Source organism: Cebus imitator, unplaced genomic scaffold (assembly GCF_001604975.1).
Source record: "Cebus imitator isolate Cc_AM_T3 unplaced genomic scaffold, Cebus_imitator-1.0 Scaffold139, whole genome shotgun sequence".
NCBI lineage: Eukaryota > Metazoa > Chordata > Mammalia > Primates > Cebidae > Cebus > Cebus imitator.
The window spans coordinates 4,027,677-4,044,508 of NW_016107454.1; the positions used below are offsets into that span (position 1 = coordinate 4,027,677).

Below are 16,832 nucleotides of genomic sequence, written 5' to 3' on the forward strand. Positions count from 1 at the left end.
GGGCGATGGGCATGTTTTTGGAGCGTGTTCTTCTCCATATGTTCTCACGCCCTGCTTGCTCATTTCATGCAGGAGTCACTTAAAATATTGCATGTTTAGAGAGGCCTTAAAGACTAGGGAAATGGCTTAGTCTTCTTTTCTTTACCTGGTTGTATTTTATTGTAGCTCTTATCACTAACTGATGGCCTGTGTATATATACACACACACACATATATAGATGCATATGTGTACATGTGTGCATATATAGATACACATATGTATACATGCTTGTGTGTGCATATAGATAAATTCTCAGACTGCAAAGTTCTAAAGGTTTTGAGTGGTTGTCACTGTTTTTCTCATAAGCCTTTTTATTGTAGTGATTTCAGCAGCTGCTATTTTTGTGCCTTTATTTAACAAGGAGTCATCTTATATAATCTTAAAAAATCACCACCAGGATCCTTTTCTATATTGATATACACACACTTGGTGAAAGAAAGAAATGAATAAAATAATTTCCTTAATGTGTCTTTTTGCATCAGGTTGACTTTCTCAGGTTATTCTGAACCATTGACTCTTTTGTTCATAACTTGAAGTAGCATCTGTGTTCCTAGAAAGGTGTAAATTAATTACTTGTATTGAAATTACCAGAGAACCACACTGCTAGGAATGAGAAGCCCTGTCGTATCCTTTAGTATATCAGATTTTCTCCGAGTGACACACAGTTGTGTATGTGTGTGTGTGTCACTGAGGGCCAGGTGTGGTCTTATAGGTTCCTACATTGTCTGAGCTCCTTGAGAGCAGGGATCACGTCTTCTTCACCTTGTTATCACTCCTACTGGGTGACTCAGCACACGGCTGGGGTGCAAGAAAAGGTTGAGGAGTGCATAAACATCTACTACACCTGTTTCTGCTAAAACCCAATACATGCACTCCTGGTGTTCTGCAAAACCAGGTACTAAAAATATGAGACCTTCATGAGAAACATAAGGACAGGGACTGACCACTCAATACCTGTGTGGCTTTGTAACTGGAGTAGTATGAAGAACAATTCTTGATTCCTAGGTACCCATGCAGCCTGGCTGGAGACTGTGTGTTACAAATACAGATGACAAATGACCAAGTGAAGTGCTGTGGCACCTCATTAGTGCCCATTTGCTGGTGCTAGGAAAATGCAGGTCCAAGTCAGTTGTGTGACCATGGGTTGCTGTCCAAGTGGGGACAGGAGGCTTTGCAACCTACCAACAGCCCAGGAGTCACACTGGGCTCCCAGCACACCCCTCTGGGGAGAGGGCTCTGTGGCCAGGCTCTCTTTATAAATCTTTTTATAATGGAGCTGGAAAAGGCTTCATTTGTCAGTGCACCAGCTGAGCAGAGAGTTTTCTTCCTGCTAGAGGTTATAATTCTGTTTATAGGCTCTTCTTACCTGGAGAAAATGGCAGAAGCTGTAGTAAAAAAGACTATATTGTCTTTTGTTTGAAGGCTCAGAATTTATTGCCAAATAAAGGCAGAGAATAGATTTGCAACAATGTGGATTCCATTTTCTGGAGTGGGTATCTTGATGCTGCTCAGGACTGAGGAGGAACAGCTTTCTGGAGGTGAGAGGCTTGCTGTGTGCAGGGCCAGGTGATGATTGATTGGAGGCTGTGTCAGGGCTCTTGGCTGGGGAGACGTTAGCATTAAAGACTTTAGCTTGAGCAGCCTGATCCTGAGTGTTGCAAGAAAATTAGCTTCCTTAGGCTGCATGTGGGCAATGCTCCTTATTTTAGTAAAGAGGCAGTAACGAGGGAATATCTGCCAAAAAGATATGTAGGCCTGTCCACCTGTCTGTGTCTTCTGTCTGGTCCGATGGAAACACTGCTCCTCTGATTCTTTCCTTAGAGAAAACCAGGACGGCCCTGCGGAGGCAGAGTGGGAGAGAGAAAGTTGCAGTTGAATTTGTTCTTTGCTTCCTGAACAGAAATGCCTAAAATTAAGCAGAGTTTACATGTAGTGTCGCAGTCCTGATGAACGAAAGCTATACTGAGAAAAGAGAACATTTGGGAAATCCTGAAGTAATCTTGTCATTGTCTTTTAAAATTTTTTCCACTTGGCATGTATCTTTCTTTTTAAATAATAGTTTTATTAAAATGCAATTCGCACAGCATAAAAGTCATCATTCTGTAGTATGCCATTCTGTGGTTTTCAGTATAGTCACAGAGTTTTGTAACTAACATCACCATCTAATTCCAGGGCCTTTGTGGCACTTACTCCTTATCCTCAGGTTCCAAGCCTCTGGAAGCCTGTGATCTACTTGATGTCTCTATGGATTTCTGTTCTCAACCTTGTATGTGAATGGTTCCATAAAATATGTGTTCTTTTGTGTCTGACTTCTCTCATCTGGCACAATGTTTTCAAGATTTACCCATGTAGTGGCATGAATCAGTACTACATCTCTTTATATGGCTAAACCCACTGCATGGATTCACCTCTTTTTTTTTTTTTATACATTCACCAGTTGATGGACATATGGGTTGTTTTCACTTTTTGGCTATTATGAATAATGCTGCTGTGAACATTTCTGTATAGGTTTTTGTGTGGAGGTATATTTTCATTTATCTTGAGTACTTACCTAGGTGTGGAATTGCTGGACCGTTTGACAACTCCATGTTCAACACCTTGAAGAGCTACCACACTATTTCCTAAAGCAGCTGCACCACTTTGCTTTCTCCCCAGCAATGTGTAAGAGTTCAAATTTCTCCACATTTACACTTGTTATTAGCTGTCTTTTGATTCTAGCCATCCTAGTGAGTGTGAAGTAGTATCTCATTGGAGTTTTGATTTGCATTTCCCTAGTTGATTGGTCATGTAGAGCATCTTTTCATGTGCTTATTGGCCACTTGAATATCTTCTTTGGAGAAATGTCTATTTCAATCCTTTGCCCATATTTATATTTGAGTTGTCTCTTTATTGTTAAGTATTCTTTATATATTCTGAATCTGAGGCCTTTATCAGATATATGATTTGCAGATGCTGTTTTGCATTCTGTGGGTTGTCTTTTTGCTCCCTCGATGGCGTTTTTGACATACAAACAATTTTAACTGTGATGAATTGCAATTTATCTATTTTTTCTTCTTTTAGCTTTTAGTGCCATATTTAAGAAACTATTTCTTCATATGTGGTCATAAAAATTTACTTTTATGTTTTATTCTTAGAGTTTTATAAATTTAGCTATTTTATTTAGGTCTGTGATTCATTTGCTGTTAGGTTTTGTAAAAGGTTTAAGGTCTGTGTCTAGATTCAGTTTTTCAGCACTATTTGTTTTTTTTTTTTTTTAAAAAAAGCACTATCATTTACCTATTGAAATGTCATGACACTCTTGTCAAGAATCAATTAACCATAAACATAAGGACTTATTTTTGGACTGTCACTTCTAATCCATTAATCCATATGTCCATCCTTATGTCACTATTACACTATCTTGATTAATATAACTTTATAAGTAAGCTTTGATATTAAGAAGTGTAACTCCTCCAATTTTTTTTTTTAAGATTCTTTTGACTATTAAGCATGTCTTGGATTTCTTGGTGAATTTTAGGATCAGCTTGTCAATTTTTATTTAAAAAAGGCAGCTGTGATTTTAATAGAGATTACATGTAGTCTATTCACCAATTAATCAGTCTGTTAATATATTAGTTTGGAAAATGTTGCTGTCTTAACAACATTGTCTTCCATCCATGAACATGGGATGTCTATCTTTTTAGGGCTTCTTTAATTTCTTTTAAAGATGTTTTAGTAGTTGCTAATATACAGATCTTACACATCTTTTGTTAAATTTGTTTTTAAGTATTCTTTCTGGTGCTATTCTAAAGTATGTTTCTCGTAATAATGTAGAGTTGTTACTCATTCAACCAATTCCTGCCATGTGAATGGAGTGTTTAAACCATTTAGTGTAATTACTGATAATGTTGAATTTATGTCTGCCATTTTACTATTTGTTTTCCATGGATCTTAATGTTGCTTTGTGTTCGTCTCCTCTTCTGTTTTGCCTTCTTTTTTATTGGTTTATTTTATCCTCTTTTAATTCTATTTTTATTTTATTATGTACTTTTGAGTTAGTTTTTTTCATTGTTGCCCTGAGGAGCAAACTTTTCTGTGGATTTGCACCTCTCTTTATAGGAGACTCACGGGGCAAAGCTGAATGGCTGTGATTGAAAAGGAGGGGACAGAATGAAGCTTGAGGGACAGTTTGTTATCTCAGAATTGTCTGTGTTGATGGATTTATCCATTAACTTTTTGGCAGATTTTTTTAAACATAGTGAACCTCAGTTTTTTTCTCCAGTGTACTATTATGCTTCACAAATCTCTGACTGGATAAGATTTCTAATGATGTCAGTAGCCTTTCCTCTGGGCTTGAAGGTGGGAAAGCCTTTGTATCCTGCTCTTCTCTTCCCTGCTCCTCTAACTACCTATGTCCTTCTGTTGTTTCTTAGGCATCCAGCACCCTGCGGACTGTGACATGCCCCCAGCCTCCCCCAGCTCTTCAGGGAGCCCTGGTGCCAGAGACGTTCTCCTGCTTCTCCCTATGTGCGCCTGACCTGAAGGCAGAGCCGTCTGGGTGTGCATAAGCACAGCAGGACACCAGGACCTGGCCTGAAGATATTTCCTCTCCTGCCCTCTGGACTTCTCAGAGGTAACTTTGAATTTGGAAAATGAAGACTTGCAAACCTTCCTTGATCTCTTCTTAGTGGAATCTCAGGCCATTGTTGGTAGGCCTGCCTGGGTGGATTTTTCTATACCTCTTAAGCCACGCCATATAGGCAGTTTTCTAGTAGGTTTCCCTGGAATGAATTTTAAGATAGTGTTCTATACATTATTTTGTGCTATTGTAGTTATTTATACTTTGGAAAGAATTCCAGGTTTGTTCATTTGCTGCTTATGACAATCTTTTGCGTCTCCTGTTTTAGATCTCCCTGATTCACTAGTGCATTGAGAACACATGGATTGAGCTGCTGCATGTGCCAGGCACAGCTTTAACACAGAACACAGTGGAGCAGTACCAGTGCCTGCTCTCACGAAGATTCTGCGTTTTGGGGAGTACAAGTGGAGGATGGCGTGGGGACAGGCAGGAAGATACAGACAATTTCCGTTTGACAGTAGTGGAAGCAAATTATATGCTGTGCAACAAGATCTAGATATTGTAGAGAAAAGAAAAAGTAGACCATGTTTAGTGGGATGGGGCAGGTTGTAGTTTTAAGTGGGGGGTCAGGGAGGTCTCTAAAGGTGAAATTGAACATGGACTTGAAGGGGGTGCAGGAACTAGCCACTTAGCATCTGGGCAAGAGCGCTGTAGAGAGAAGGACTGGTAGCTGCAGCGTACTGACAGCTGGAGGAGACGCAGGCCAGGGTGGCTGGAAGGACGCAGCACAGAGCCATGAGTTGGGGCTGGCTGGGAAGCAGCAGGTCCTGGCTGTGCCTGGCATTGCAGGCTGTTGGGAATTCTAGGTTCATGATGGGAAATCAGTGTAGGGTTTTAAGCAGAGAAGCAGAATCTTTTTCATTTTAATAGGCTTATTCTGGCCTCCACATTGAGAATAAACTCTAGACGGTGGTGGACAAAGGTAGAAGGTGGAGACTGTCTTGAATGAGATGTAGAAATGGAAGACAAGGCCAGAGTCTAGGAGACCATCTCAGAGGCCATTGCAGAGGGTGGAGGACAAGGGTAAAATCCAGGAGACCATCTCAGGGGTCATTGGAGAAATCTACTGCAGTAATCCAGACAAGAGGCAGTGGGGCACACTGGTGATGGCAGCAGCAACAGATAAGAGTGGCCACATTCTGGATACAGCTTGAAGACAGAGCCCTTACCATGTCCTTACAGAGTGGTTGTGAGATGAGGAAAAGGGGAAAGCCTGTGTTGATTCCAGGGACTTTAGTTTGAGTCACTAGATGGAGTTGCCATCATGGAGATGGAGTAGTTTGCAGCTAGAGGAGGTTTGGGTGCAAAAAGGGATTCAGAGGCTGAGTGCAGTGGTTCATGCGGGAGGCCGAGGTGGGTGGATCACCTGAGGTCAGGAGTTCAAGACTAGCCTGGCCAACATGGCAAAACCCCATCTACTAAAAATATGAAAATTAGTGGGGCATGATGGCAGATGCCTAATCACAGTTACTTGGAAGGCTGAGTCAGGACAATTGCTTGAAACCTGGGAGTCAGAGGCTGCAGTGAGCCGAGATTGCGGCACTGCACTCCAGCCTGGGTGACAAGAGCAAAACTCCGTCTCAAAAAAAAAAAAAACAACAACAACAGAGAGACAGATTCTGAGTTCAGTTTTGAACCTGTTGAGTGCGAGAAGATTATAAGACACCCACATGGAGATGCCGAGTGGATGCTCCTATCCAGATCGTTTAAGAGGGCAGTCTGTGCCGGAGAGGTGATAGGAGTCTTTGGCTTCTGGTTGGTATTTCAAGGAATGAGATCAGATGAGACCCCCAGTGAAAGAAGAGAGGAGCTGTAAGGACTGGGCCCTGGGACATTCCAGTTTCATGAGGAGCAGAAGACGACAAGCCAGGAAAGGAGACCAAGAAAGAACAACCAGGGAGATGCGGGGAAACCCAGAGCCTGGGGAGGAGGACTGAGAAGGGAGGCTCGGATCAGCCGCGGCCCGTGGTCTGGTGCCTGTGGTAACATGAGCTGGATTGGAGAGAAGGGTGCAGGGGACGATGTGGAGACAGGGACTCTGGACAACTCACTTGAGCTGCTGCAAAAGGGAGCAGAGTCTGAGGTGACATCTGGTAGTAAAAAAACTTAGAATTAGTTTTCAGTTGGAAGCATTATCATCATGTTGATAAGGGGTGATTCAGTAGAGAGGAAAATATGGATTACATGGGATGGAGGTTGCTGAAGACACTTCTTGAGTAGGAGAGAGAGATGGGTTTGTAGACACGTGGAGTCACTGGCTTTAGGAGGAACGTGGATAGTTATCAGTGGGGATGGATCAAATGACAGATACATGCGTGGGTGGTACTAGGAGGACACTGTGCAGTTCTCTTCTGATTGCCGACCTTTCTTTGTGAAGCGGGAGTCAAAGCCAGCATCTGAGCATGCCACGTGGAGGAGGGATTGGAAGTTTGCAGAGACCAGCAGGCAGCAGAAAGTCCTCTAGAGAGGAGGTGCAGAGCAGCCATCTGATGGCCTTCAGAGCCCACTCAAAGCTCTGGCTTCAGATTCAAAGAGCCACTCTGGGTGACTGAGTGCTTCTCCAGATAGCCCTGCGGGGGAGCTGATACATGCAGGAAGTCAAGAACTGAGAGATGTTTTGACCAAGCTGAGAGGGACACAGTGAAAGTGTGGGTGGAGTTGGTAGTGTGTGCTGGGGAGACAAGATCCTAATCTCAGGGAGCGTGGAGACAGGGAGGTGAGGGGAAGGGACAGCGGGGCAGAGAGAGGAAGGAGCAGAGGAGGAGCCACTGGAGATGCGGGAGGGTGCTGGGTGCTGTGGGATCCACAGTGGCACAGGCAGTGATCTGAGGTGGTGCGAGGAACCAGCTTATGGGGTGTCTGCAGGAGCCCCAAGTTCCAGTGTTCCTGCCTGCAAGCCTGGCTCCTCAGTCATCCTGCCTGCCATTTTAATTGTCTTTGCTTTAAAACGGCTGCTGGGGAGATCTTCCCTTCCACCTACTCAATTGCCTACTTACCTCTTTGGTGATCCTGGGAAGGCATTGCTAAGGTGTCACTGTTGCATTTCCTGGCTGGGACACTGTGACCCAGATGTGGCCACTGTGAAGGTTGACATTTGGAGCTTCCCTCTCACTTCCTCTTCCATTCCTTGGAAAATAAGTGCATTCCAGATGTATGTTTATTTTTTAATCTTAACTTTAGCAGATTAGGATTATTGCATCTTTCCTTGCAGTGCACTTACTGGTCATGAGATACAGACTCCTCTGGGGTGAGGGGGACATTAAAGTACCCGGGAGAAAACTTATCACGAGGCCAAGTGGAATTTTGTGTTCTCTCTGTTGGCCATGCCCACCTCCCAGGATGCTCTGTTTGGGAATCTGTCTCAAACAAAGCCCAAGAACTGTGAAGTGGCTTCATATTCACAAAAGAGTCATGGTGAAGTGGCCAAAATACTAGAAAATGACATTCCGGCACATGCAAAGATGTTTCTTAATGGTTAGGATTTATAAAGAGAAATGGTTTTCGTGGACTATAAACCATTCAGCCTTCTATGACTGAAGTAGTTAAATCTGAAATACAGGTTTTTGTTCTGTTCTGTTTTGTTTTGTTTTTCCCAAGTGGAAAATATCAGTAGTATAAAAAGAAAAGAAATCTTTGGTTAAGAAACTTGGTCTTGGCCTTGGCCTTGACCATCACTCAGCCTTGGGACCGGCCACGTCTGGGGACCTACAGCTTTGTGTGGCCGGCTCATTGCTGGTCTGACTGGTTAGCGTTCAGGGCAAAGGTCATTTTTAAAGCATGAACCAGAAGCAAAAATATCAATACCTGGCTCTAGTTTCTCATGGTTTCAGAGTTGCTGACGTGGAGAAATGAGCAGTATTTTTAGAAATGGAAACAGAGATGCTGTTCTGAGATGCAGCGGCTGATGGTGTTGTGAAAATCCATCCTAACAACCACATTTTCCACACTGAGCTCAGTTACAGCTTTCTGGGGTTTGTTTATCTTTGTGTTTAAGTGCTTCGGGCCATGCTCCTCCATGTACTGTGCTCTAGGCTACGATGTGAAGTCAGTCTGTTGCTGGGTCAGTCTTCTTTGAGCCTTCCCTGTGTTTACACATGCCATATTGGAGGGGCGGAGAGAACGCCAAGTGCCTGTTTTCTATGATAAGACAGATGTCTCTAGAAAGATCAAGTCGGCATTTAATGAGCATCCACTATGTGCAAGGTCTCATGCTTGAGGCCCCGAGGATAAATGAGAAGACATAGGCTGACTTCTGTTTGTAAGAATGTGGTTTCTTTTGTTGATTTTTTTTATTTTTTTGAGTCATGTTGACAAGCTGAGGATGTGGAATCCAGTTCCCAAAACTTGAGCACGGGCCAAAGTAAAAATAAGTCAATGAGAAATGGATGCTGATTGCTAGAAGAATTCTCACAACCAAGACAGTTTTGAGTCTGCTGTGAGGAAAGGACAGGAGGAGAACTTGGGCCCTTGGACAGCAGAACTTGAGGGGGTCCTTAGGGCCTAGAGTCTGAAGATTTGCGGTCGGGAAGAGGTAGAATCTGTCTCCTGGGCAGGGAGAACCATTCAGATGTGTCAAGGATAGTGATGCGATTCAAAACAAAAGGGTTCTGGATGGTTGATTGAGTGATGTTGTGCTTCTGGGATAAAGGGAAGAAGATTCAGTAGGAAATGTTGGGTCATGAGGCTTAACAAAAACAAATGTATATTTGTCCTGATTTTAAACATATAGTTTCTTTTGATTGTTCCCAAAAATTTAACAACAGTTTCATAGACACATGCACATACAATAATGAAAGAAATATCATACCTGCTCTCAGACTTATAGCTTCATAAATAACTTCTAATTTTAGCTCCATTTAACACTGCTTTATTAAGTATTAATAAGAACACCGTTAGTATATTGCCTTTATAATTTGTTATAAAATGGGCAACATAATTCAGTCACCTCAATCTTGTTTTAAGCCTGACCTTACTGATTTTAATAATCTGTTTTATGAGTTGTGTTTCATAATTTATCTTTCAGCACTTTAACAATTATTTTTCCTTCTTTCTCTTTCTCTAAATGTATATGATATAAATATAATACATATAATTGTATATACATAAATATATAGTCATTGTGAAAACATTTGCTTGAATTTAAAGATAAGGTGAAACCTCTCCTGGTAGAACATAAGTCTGATCGATTTGATAGTGAGAACTCCTTTGTTTCTCAGGTTATTAGAATGAGCTAAACATACAAATAATGTTGACAAACATGTAACTGAAGCATTTTTAATAAAATCACATATTAAGATTTTTTTCAAGCTCATTCTGAGTATATTAACTTAAACAAGGTGCCTCTAAGTGAAAAAGTAATGAGTACAGTTATTTATAAAGTCTTAGTAGAGTCTCTTGATGTATTTCCCAGAAATTGGGACCTGAATGACTAATGTCTTGGTTGTACATTCTTTTGCATATCTGGTGGTTCCCAAAGGTTTACTTTTGTGGGAAGATCTGCTGATTAAGTTGTCAGCTGATCACTTAAAGTTAGTTTTTCTTGTATTACTATGTTATTTTTGGCATATACATAGAAGTTCAAAGACTTGGGTTCCATTTTTACAATATATCTTCTAGTCCATCTGTGTATGTATGTGAACAAATTAGTGAAGTTGTTATAGCTATAAAAATGGAAAATTGGAACATAATTGATCTTGAATTGTCTTATTACACATATAAGTAATATTTATCTGTAGATATACAAACTTTAAGAGAAAAAATCCAAATTCTTCTATTTTCAATAGAAGTTTATTTTTTAGATTTAAAAAATATACATTAATTTTATATTTATCTTGTTTGTATTAATTATAGAATCATTACAATTGCAGTAATTTTTAATAGTAGGAACCTTATGGTAACAAGCTATTTCAAAAATTAATACTTTTCTTAATTTTTAAAATCAGTAAAATATTTCTGATAATAAAATATAGACAAAGAATCCTAGATTACATTACATGAAGTAAAAATTATGTCAGGAGAATAACAATGGTAATATAGTTTCAGAGAAATAAAGAAATGCTATAAAATTTCTACCCAAGAAGAAAGTTTCTACATATATAAAATAGTGATAGGCCAAAAACTAAATCTTTTTTAACTGACATTGACTTATGTGAGAAGTAGAAAATTTCCTCTTCAAAGTTTCCTTTCTTTATTAAGAAAAATTCATAAGTGTTAGACCTAATAGTTTGTTTTAAACACTTTCTTCAAGAGCCTTCTTGCTTTTTGCTAGAAGCCCTATCCTACGTAGCTGCTAGACATGCATACAGACATGTACTACATTCTATGTCTTTGTACTTTAACCAGGATATCTGCTGGACGTGCTAACAGGCATGTCCCAAGTTGCAGCCTATGTTTCTTCCTTATTTGGACGTCCTTTTTTTTTTTTGCTCTCCATTGCTTTTATCTGTTTAGAAAAAAGTTTCAAGTTATTAGCCAATCAGGTTTTAGTTTAGATTGTGAGGTCTGGCTCCAGCCAACAGAGATCAGACACAGCAGTAAGGACAACCCCAAATGCGTAAGAAATAAATATGTCTACTTTCCTTTGCTCATTGTACTCTCCTGGTGAGATTGCTAACGGAAGTACCCTTTCTTCAGGAAGTAAAAAGAATTGCTTTGCTGAGAGATCCTTTGTCTCAGTATTAATTTTTCTTTGTAGCACCAAAAAGAAAAAATTTATACATAACAACTTATTTTTTAAAAGGCAATATGCCAGAAGTTACATCATTTTCAGCAATTTGTAGTTCTTATGAAGTTTTTTGATGGCAACTGGGGGACATGCAAAGGGCCTGAGTAGTTTTTAAAAATTATTTTAAGCCATATTTAAGCTAAAAAAGAGGGCAGCCTCCACTGCAGGCCACACAGAGCAGATGAGAGGGTCAGTGGGAAGAGGTGGAGCTGGAGAGTCGGAGAGGCCTGGCTCTTCACTGTCCTACCCACGTGATCTGGAGAAGCCGTTTCCTCTCGGAGCCTGGATTTCTTAAGTGTACAATGGGAATGGCAGAGGCTCTCTCTCAGGATCAGATGTGTTGAAGGGTGGGGAAATTGTTCATAATGTGTAATCAACATTCACATATTAGCCACTCACATGTTAGCTACAGGGTAAGAACTAAAAAGCACATTAAATGACCACTTGTAGCCCAGTCTAGGTCCTGAGGGAAGAGGGAAGGAGGTCAGTGTATGTACCTGGTGCAGCTATGCTAAATCATGGAAACTCAGCAGATACAAACAAGATACCAGAGAGCTCTGTTGCTCCCAGCTGCAAGGAAGACTAGGTGTTGAGATGGTCTATATGTTTTGTCCTCTTAGGGGAGAATACTCTGATGGTGCTGCTGGGCTGCAGGAATTTGGGAGATTCAGATCTGGCTGAGGGATGTCTTTTGTTCGCAACACAGAAAGAAGGGACAGCCTTAGAGGAGGTTGATTTTTATTCTCAAGCTCCTGGAACCATGCAAGTTTGGATCCTGCCCAGAGGTCTAGGGACGCATGAAATGACACGTGATTGCTGCTGACAGCTATCATTTGTTTATCATTTTGATGTTTATAAATGAACTTCCATTTGCATGGTTATTTTGCCAGCTTACACAATGCCCCTGTGAGCCATAGTGCTTCCTGTCATCCACCTGAGAAAACAAAGACTGAACAAAGCTTGCTCAAGATGAGGCAACGGGCCACTGGTGGAGTTGGAACAAGCACAGTATGCTCCATTTTCAAGTCCCGCCTTACCTTTCTGCCTGATAAAAGTTTTGGAGGGACCCTTAAGAGGTGACTTTTAGCACCAGGAAAGCAGGGGAGATTAGAACATCTTGGAAAACATCTTGATTCCAAATGGAAGTGATTTAGGATTTTAAGACCAGGCAGGATCCAGATGGGCTTGGGTGTGGTGGGAGTGGAGTGGATCATTTCTGAACATTGGTGTTTTGGAGGAGCCATTTTAAGGGCTATCAGCTGGTATTTTATGTGCTTCAGAAGAGAACTTGAGTACCAGAAATAATGGTGTCCAGCCAGCTGTAGGAGGAAGCACATATTGAAATCAGATGAATTATTTTGCAGAGATTAGGAATGGCACTGTGAAGTCCCTTGGTGGACGAGGTCACTGGGAGCAGAGGAAAGGCACCTGTGGGCTCTGGGGTGTCTGTCCATCCCTTAGAGCGTAGGCCATGCAGGATGACCACATGGTGCTTTTGATCCTTGTCTCGGTCCTCTGGGTCTCCTTTGCCCAATTCAAGTTGAAACTTTGGTGCAGGCTAAAGTCAGCTCTAGAGAGTTTAATATTATCATCGACACCTCCCAGAAAGCAAGTCTAATGCAATTTGAGGTTTGGAATCCGAATGAAGAGCCTGCTATTTCCCTATTACGTGAGTAAGTCAACTGAACGTGAGCATTAACTACAAACAGGAGGTTTATATATAAATTGTTCCAGGATGGAGGAAAAAAATCACATTTCAGAATCTCTGAAGAGAGGGTTAGCCTGGGGAAGGCATTTCATAGTCCTTTTTCTTTCTTTCTTTCTTTCTTTTTTTTTTTTTTAAGGAAATCAAGAAACTTCTGGTAGACTAGAGAATGCATTGAAAGACATGGTCCAAGGAAGGTTCTCATATAGGACAGGAATTAAAGGACATCCTCTTTATTAAAAGGATCGCGAAATCCACGGACTTTGAGAGCTGGCCCTGGAGGCAGTCTAGGCCTTTTTAGCACTGAGCTGAGTCTCTGGCGAAAGAGACAGTGAAGTGAGGAGGGCGTGAACAAAATCCAGGACTTCCATTTCAAAGACCTGAACTCAGTCAGGGTAGTTATGTGTTCTTTAAATTCATTGACAGCTCAACATTGGATTTTCAGGATTCATTCAGGATCTATCTTTGCTCTTAATCTTAACTTTTGTATTTGAGTTCTGAAAATTTTCTAAGGAATTACTTAGTTAAGTAATTATGGATAATTTATTTTAAAAATAAATATACATACACAGTAAAATTATTAAACTACAGAGAGTGTATTAACTAAAAATTTAAATTCTCTATCTTCTTCCCCAGAGAAAAATGATCATCATCATTATTATTATTAATTTTTATTTTTTGATTTACCCCTCTAGAAAATTTAGGAGGGATAAAAAGATACCCACCTTTTAATGAAAACAGGATTGTGCCATATTATTGTTCCAAGCAGTGCATTTAAAGAGCTGTATTCAAAAGAATTTGACCTGTGAAAAACTTCATTATGTAAGTTTTGAAGCGTAATTAATGAATGTCCATTAGCCTATCTTTCAAACAAAAGCATTGTGGATGTGAATGGTGTTCCTATATCTTGCTGCCCTGGCACCCCACCTTTCCCCTGAACTACCTACTAATCTTCCCTTGCTATTTCAAGCATTCTTGATTGCTAAACTTTGTATCCTGTAGATCAGTTTAGAAAGAATTGATATATTCTGTGATACTGGCTTTTCTCATCCATGAACAGTATATCACTATCCATGTATTTATGCCTTAAACTTCTGTATTTTGTACTTTTCTCTAGATATATGCCTTACTTATCTTTTGTTGAATTTGCTCCTAGTACCTTAGTTTCTTTTATACCTTGGGAAATGAAATCTTTGCTGGAGTGCATAAATGTAATTACCTTTTTAATATTGGTCTTGCATCCAGTCACTTTACTAACGTTTGGTATTCTTAATATTTTGTCTATAGATTCTTGTACATCTAATGTATTTTATAAATAATGAAAGTATTGTTTATTCATTTTCAGTTCTTATACTTTTGATTTCTTTTTATTATTTTCATTTTTGCATTACAGTCCAAGGTACATTGTTGAATTGAAGTAATGGCAGATATTCTTTCCTCTAGCCTGAGTTTTATAGGGAAACAAGAATATGTTTGCTATCATATTTTTCTAAATGTCCTTTGTTAGGCTAAGGAAATTACCTTGTGTTTCTAATTTGTAGAGTTGTATTCTATGTTTTTAATCATAAATACATGTTGAATTTCATCGAAGACTTGTTCTGCATCTATTAAGAGGACCATGTGGTGCTCACTGTTTTTATTATGTTCTGTTATGCTTACAGTATATTCAAATGTTAAATTCTCTTATACTTCTAAGATAAATCTAGCTTGTTTAAATACACATCTGACATACATCCGGATTCTATTTGTTCATATTTTGTTTTAAATTTTTGCTTCTTTACTCATGAGTTTGGCGTATATTTTTTCTTTCCTTAGCTGTTTTTGTCTGATTTAAGAGGGAGATTTTGTGGGGTTTTTTTTTTCCCTATTTTTCCTAATTCATCAGAAGATTTTGTGTATGATTTATATTATCTGCTATTGAAATTTTGGTAGTACTCAACTGAAAACGAGACCTAGTGATTTCATTGTAGGAAGATTTCTAATCAATTTTTTTTCAAAGTTTGTAAGATTATTTATACTTGTTTCTTCTTCAATTTTCTTAAGCTATATATTTATAAATATATATATATATATATAAACTAAGATATATATTTGCATATATTTATATATATAACTTAAGAAAAAAAATAAAAAATGAACAAATAGTATCCAGATGTGTAGAATAGAATCCAGATGGAATCTTACAATGCTGCGCAGGTTAAGTTGTATTTCTTTAGGAGTGTGTTCATAATTCCTTGCTTTTCAATATGATTAGCATAAAATTATTCACAGATTTTAAAATCACTTATATTATTTGTTATAATACAATTGTTATTTTTTCCTCCTCAACCAACCTTCCAGATTGTTCATTTATTATGATTTTCAAAGAATAACATTCTTGACTTTGTTGACCCCTCTGTATTGTAACTTTACTTTGTGTTTTATTTATTTTTGTTTTTGTTTGCAATAGGTCTTCTTTTGCTCTGAGTTTGGGCTGTAGTTGTTTTTCTAACTTATTCAGCTAAAAACAGCTCAATAATTTTTAGCCCTGTTGTTAAAATATAAACATTTAAGATTATAAATTTTCTTCTCAGGGCCGGGTGCAGTGGCTCACACGTGTAATCCCAGCACTTTGGGAGGCCAAAGCAGGTGTATCACCTGGGGTCAGGAGTTTGAGACCAGCCTGGCCAACGTGATGAAACCCCATCTCCCATGTCTACTAAAAATATAAACAATTAGCCAGGCACGGTGGTGGGTGCCTGTAATCGCAGCTATTTCTGAGGCTGAGGCAGGAGAATCACTTGAACCAGGGAGGCAGAGGTTGCAGCGAGCTGAGATGGTGCCACTGCACTCCAGCCTGAGCCACAAGAGCAAAACTCTGTCTCAAAAAAATTTTTCTTCTCAGTACTGCTTTAATGGCATCTCATAAGTTTTCTTTAATAACGTTCTCATTAATATTTAGTTCTACATATTTTTTAAGTTACATATTTTTCTGTAACCCATTATTTTATTTATTTATTTATTTTGAGACAGAGTCTCACTCTTGTTGCCCAGGCTGGAGTGCAATGGCACAATCTCGGTTCACCACAACCTCTGCCTCCCGGGTTCAAACATTCTCCTGCCTCAGCCTCCCAAGTAGCTGGGATTACAGGTACCCACCACCATGCCCGGCTAATTTTGTATTTTCAGTAAAGACAGGATTTCTCTATGTTGGTCAGACTGTTCTCGAACTCCTGATCTCAGGTGATCCACCCGCGTCAGCCTCCCAAAGTGTTGGGATTGCATGCATGAGCCATTGTGCCCAGTCAACCCATCAGTTATTGATAAGTCTTTCACAATTTTCAAACGTGGGGAATCTTTACATTATCAATATTTGTCTTAACTGCATTGAGGTCAGAACATATGGTCCATATGATACCATTTATTTGAAATTTGCTGACTTGTTCTTTATGTCCCAGCATAATGTCAGCTTTTGTGAATGTTCTGTGTATTTTTGAGAAAACTGGGAATTCCCAGTTTGTTGGTTCTGGGTTTTACAATCTATCACATCAAGATTGTTTACAGTGCTTTTCAAATTTTCTACATTTTTACTGGTTTTGCATGTTTGCATTTTAAAGCAGTGTAAGGTGAGTTTTCTCAGTGCAGTGATGTGCTTGGCATTTTTCTCAGTAAGTCTGTTGTTTTTGCTTTGTATATTTTGAAGTTATTTGATGTATACAAATTTAGAATTTTATGGCTTCTTAATGAATTGAGCCTTTGATAATAT

The 16,832-nt window shown here is 39.5% G+C and overlaps 1 protein-coding gene across 6 annotated transcripts in view; it reads left to right on the top strand.

The window, feature by feature from the left end:
* RNF144A (ring finger protein 144A) overlaps positions 1-16,832 on the top strand; it is a 161,607-nt gene that overhangs the window by 17,736 nt on the left and 127,039 nt on the right. For 4 of the 6 annotated variants that reach the window (XM_037743269.1, XM_037743266.1, XM_017542003.2 and 1 more), the window contains exon 2: positions 4,453-4,652. The exons of 1 other annotated variant lie outside the window; for it this stretch is intronic. The gene's annotated coding sequence lies outside the window, so the exon portion shown is untranslated. Of the gene's footprint in view, positions 1-1,472; positions 1,579-4,452; positions 4,653-16,832 lie in introns of those variants that run through there. One more of the 6 variants, XM_017542005.2, reaches the window with a different exon arrangement.